Genomic DNA, 5,842 nt, shown 5'->3' with positions numbered 1-5,842 from the left:
AAATTATGCACCTACCGTCTTTAATCATTGACCGGAAGTACTTCCGCAGAAAACGATTGCCATTGAAATACAGAGAAGGGGATACTATTTTCCTGTGAACTGTTGGGGACATTTTGAGAAAAAATTAGTATGTTTTGGTTGGATACGTTTTGACTTGTATCACAACCGTTTGTATTAGTTACACTAAACAAAAAAATCTCTAATCAAACCTAATTGTAACCAATAACTTCTGCGACTACCACTTTTAATATGCTCCTTAATATCATAGTGAGCTGTTACCATTTAAATGAAATATCACACTTGCTTGGTCTCGGTGGAAAGGAAGTAAGGAAATGGTTTATTTAACCAGACACTCAACACATTTTATTTACGGGTATATGGCGTCAGACATATGGTTAAGGACCACACATATTGAGGGAGGAAACCCGCTGTCGCACTTTATGGGCTACTCTTTTTTATTAGCAGCAAGGGATTTTTTATATGCACCATCCCATAGACAGGATAGCATATACCACGGCCTTTGATGTACCAGTCGTGATGCACTGGCTGGAACGAGAAATAGCCCAATGGACCCACCAACAGGGATCAATTCCAAACTGACCGCGCATCAAGCGAGCGCTTTACCACTGGGGCCTCGGTGGTGTTGTGGTTAAGATATCGGATATAAGGCTGGTAGGTATTAAATTAAGTTCCCTGCCCGGTACCAGCTCTCACCCAGAGCGAGTTTTAACGACTCAGTGGTTACGTGTTAGATCACTACACCGATTTCTCTCTCACTCTAACCACTAACCCTCTGTCCTGGACAGATAGCCCAGATAGCTGAGGTGTGTGCTCAGGACAGCGTGCTTGAACCTTAATTAGATATAAGCGCGAAAACAAGTTGAAATGAATGAATGAATGAATGAATGAATGAATGAATGAATGAATGAATGAATGAATGAATGAGTGAGTGAGTGAGTGAGTGAGTGAATGAATGAATGGATGGATGAATGAACACTTGTTTTGGGTCGTTGACTTAGGCTTGTTGTAATCTCCGAAACACCAGCAATTTGCAACAAAGTCTTGATACACCAGGCAACTCCAAATAAATAGGTTAAAATGCCACTGATCACCCAAAGGGATAGACAATAAAATATTTATAATTTTACAATACATTCGGAAGTATTATAAACAAAAACACAACTGAAAACACATATCTTGGATGTACAATTAATTATCAAGGGAACTTCACTCCTACCCGAACAGCACTTTATAGTAAAGCTAACAAGGCATAGACTATTTAATGGAATTAAGCATCCACCAGCTGTATAGAACAAATTAGTTCATACATTAATAATACCCACCTTATTAAATGATTGTGAAAATTGGGGGATGGGCTGAACAAATTACTAAGTGCAGTCATAACATAAATAGAGAATAATAAATGAATGGCCGCTAGATACCATTTATCTCACAACTCGTTGTAAGATAAATGGTATCTAACGGACACGAATGTATTATTCTATTTCTTACATATCCTCAAAAACCAGTTTTTAAGCAAATTTTAATATCTTTATCAACTAAAAGATATTTTCAACCCTTTGCGCTTGTAGCTGACTTACGCGTAACAGACACATGATTGCCAGGTTAACTATACGGCACAGTGTAATCTATTTCCACCGTGTTTTTTGTCATTTACTTTTGTCCGAATTTAAAAAAAACACTAATCTGGACAACTACATTTATTCATATTAGCTTTATTATCAAACAGCTATACAGGACTGCAAACGAATCACTACCCATTTTTATATGGATTATAGATAATTTTGAAGGTATAATGATGGAAATGCATAGTAAAAAGATTTCAGGTTTGCACATTTTGCAAGAATATCTGTATATTTTTTGCCCGAATACGAGGTTTTGCTCCCATCTTGTACGGTTATGCTTAATCTGTTAGAAAAAGGCGTTCTAAAAATGTTGCCAGAGAATTTAGAATTTGTAAACTATGTCGTAAAGAAATAGAGAGCGAAATCAATTTTATATGCAAATGTCCCTTACTGACAAATACACATAACAACGTTTTACCATACACAATATGTGTGCGTGCGCGCGTGCGTGCGTGTGTGTGTTTGTGTCTGTGTGCGCGCGCGTGTGTGTGTGTGTGTGTGTATGTATATGTGTGTGTGAGGGAGGCAGGGCAGATTGTAGGCTACAGTTATTCATTATAAGTAATGGTTTCATTTCATCCAGTAATTAGTTTTTTTACATGCACTTTCCATTATGAATACAGAAATTGTGTGTATGTGTTGGGGGGGGGGGGGGGTACAGTTATTCATTATAAGTAATTAATTTATTTCATCCAATAATGTTTTACACTTGCATTTGCCATGATGAATTGTACTTGTATAATGCAGGAAGTGTGTGTGTGTGTGTGTGTGTGTGTGTGTGTGCGCGCGCGTATGTATGGGGGATTGTACAATTATTCATCATAAGTAATTATTCATTCCATCCAATAATTTGGCATATAACTGAGGTGCAGAATGCAAAGAATTCCAGTTTAAAAAAGATTCCGGGTAGCACTTAGGCACTTTGCACCGTTGATCTGAGCCCACCATAGTCTAGACTCCCGTGTAAAATGTACAGCACATAAAACTTATTGCACGTATTACTCTAACTAGAGTCTAAGTGTGTAGTCAACAGTAGTCAGATGCAGCTGTTTAAGTTTATGTCACTAGTATTGGATGTTTAGTAAGTAGTATTTTTATAAGTAATAAAATTAACTCAAGAATACAAATTAAAAACAAAATCGCCATATAATTTAATGTTCATTTAAACGTAATAGAAAAATATAATACTGAGTATTTTTCTGTATTAAAATTAATATTATAATAATAACAATAAAAATAAAATAAAAATAGGCTCACAGTAACTGTTTGTTTGCCCACAAGAACCTGCCGCAAAGTGTAAGGCGGTAATTTTGATTTGAAAATGTTTGATTAACACAATAACAGCTGTTGACAACGAGTTCATAATCACAGATTTTAAAGCTGAACTTCAATGCTAAATTCTCCGCCCCACCTCCTGTATAAAATTTGAAATGTCTGTGCAAGGGAAGCTTGGCAAGGCGACTGGGACCATGACGTTTTACTCTCAAGGCAGTTCGCCCCCAGTTCGCCCCCAGTTCGCCCTGTTCGCCCCATGTACCAGTTCTAACCCAAGTTGATTCACCCCCAACTGTTTGCCTGTTCGCCCCCCAACTAGTTGTCAGTTCGCCCCAAACTTTTAATTAGTTCGCCCCCAACTCCCAATTATTTGTTACTTTTAATTTAAACAGTTATTGTATTATTTCTTTAGAGAGGTGTTAAAGTGTGTGTTTGTGGTCGAGTCATTCCTATTATCCTAAGCATTTTTATCACAAGTTGTCATCGCCTATCCGTGGTATAAATAGCAGGCTGTAGTCGTCCTTCTGTTGGTTAACATCGCAGAACGTTTTTGGTGACCGCTGAAGTTGTAGTTTTTTGTATTTGTTCACAGATAGAACCGGTGCCAGCAGTATATTACTATTAGTATATTTAAATTGCCATACAGGATGTGTACCACCTCCTTATTGTGGGACCGACCATGGTTTTCGGTTTCAGTACGATAGGTGCTCTTTGAATACACCTGAAAAAGGCTGTTTACCATTCAGGTATGAAGAACCTATGACATGGCACACCTAACTGAGAATTAAGCATTAATGACATTCATAATAAATATATTTATTCCGGATTCTTACGAAAGTAAAATTCTGCGTGATCTGAAAATGTAAATCATACTTGCATCAAAGTTTGATGACTGCCGAACTGCGCATAAAAAAATGCACATGGGAGTGCGCAAAATTGCCTAAAAATAGGGTATGGTTGCACTAGAGGAAGTTCGGCACACACAGGTTGGTCCAGACCACACATTCACATCAACACAGTGGTATCTTTATAGGGGTGAACTGGTACCTTTGTGGGGGCGGACTGGTTATGCACGTGGAGGCAAACTGACATCCTATTTGGGGGCAAACTGACTGGGGGCTAACAGATCTGGGGAAGAACTGACTGGGGGCAAACTGGCTTGGGGGAGAAACGTCTGGCACCCGTGGGGTCTTACTTGACTTCCAGTGAGTTTATAGGATATTTTTTTCAAGCGAATAATTACTGTTAAAGTAATATGTTACAGTTTACATCTCAGTTAGCCTGAGTACTATGACTGGAAGGTAGCTAGATGGGCTATCTTACAGTCCAGTCAGGAGTACTTTGGCTACATCTCAGTCTGTTCATTCTAAATCGATGCAACATCAAAACTGGAAGAAACCCCCCCACATCTGACGGGGGTGGGGGAGGGGATGGATGGTCGGGCCCCCCCCCCCCCCCCAGCTGAGGCATATAATTTTTTTTAAATGTAATTTTTGGGGCACTGGTATGTATTGACTGCACTCCCTGCATAAATTCCTGCACAACCCTTGCCCAAGTACTCTGACTGTAAGAGCTAGACGGATATTTGGACGATTATTAGCCCTTACAGTCAGAGACCAAGTTATGTAATTTTTTCACAATTGCTGCCCACCAAAGGTTAGTCAAAGATTATCGCTCTAATACCACAACAATGCTATGTTTGATGTCAAATACTGTGACATCGACCATTTTCTAGTTCCTTGATTTAAAAAAATCCACATGTTAATTACTAACACACACACTACAGAAAGAAACCTGACAGCACCCACATTCTGCTATAAGCTTCGGCCAACTCTGATGCCGTTATTCCAAAGCTCGCTGATGTATATCATGATGTAGCATCACTCTGTGATTCCACCTTACAGGGGCTGTCTCATACGAAGTTACAACATGGAGGAGTTGGCTAATGCCGTTTTGGAAGGATTTGGCTTTAAATATAGCTGTCTCTCACCAAATTCCTCAACTGCAAAAAAAAAAAAACCACCAGGGAATTTTCTAATGATTTGGCGAAAGAATTTCATTGAATAAATCATGTTTTGTTAGAAAATAAATGGGTTTATGCAAATAATCTGGCGACAGTTTATACTCAGTAGCAACACCTACATGTCTATAATGAAGTTATCGCTAATCTAAAACTCGTAAATATATTAACACACACAGACATGCATGCATACACACGTGTATATATATATATATATATATGTGTATATATATGTGTGTGTGTGTGTGTGTAACATATTACATAAAAATCTTCTTTTTTTAAGTATGTAATTATGTATGAACCAAAACATTCTGCATAGCAATATTGTAAATGTCTTAAGTGCTACCTTTATCATATATATATGTGCATGTGTTTGAGAGTATGTTTAATTCACATATAGCACATTTTCATTACTTCCAGATTTATTATATGTTGTTTATTTCTATAACAGTAATTAAAAACCATAATAAAATTAACACACCCACAAACACACACACACCTTTGAATTGTGTGTGAATTCCTGTTCTCGGAAATCGTCCACTTTTATACTAGAAATGTTCTTAATAACACGTGCATTCCATCGCAGAAACACAAAACGAAACTAATCGATATAGGTGACATGGTTATCATCTAATATGTGGAATCTGTGTCATTGTAATGGGTTTTTTTAAGATTTCTGTCTGTACAGAATGTGGGGACAAATCTAAGTTGAGTAGCTAAAAATAGGAGAGTAATTTATTGTAGTTGTTATCAATGTGGTTAGGACTTCAGTGCTAGCTAGTTTATCGTTCAAGGTTTGCATTCTGATTACATTTTAAATGCAAATTTAGATGTTTATTGTTTTTATTTAATCTTATTTATTATTCTCAATTCTGAGTGGAGTTGATGAAGATCTGTTTAA

The sequence above is a fragment of the Gigantopelta aegis genome, chromosome 6 (assembly GCF_016097555.1).
Source record: "Gigantopelta aegis isolate Gae_Host chromosome 6, Gae_host_genome, whole genome shotgun sequence".
In the NCBI taxonomy this organism is placed as follows: Eukaryota; Metazoa; Mollusca; class Gastropoda; order Neomphalida; family Peltospiridae; genus Gigantopelta; species Gigantopelta aegis.
This window is presented reverse-complemented; position numbering follows the sequence as displayed.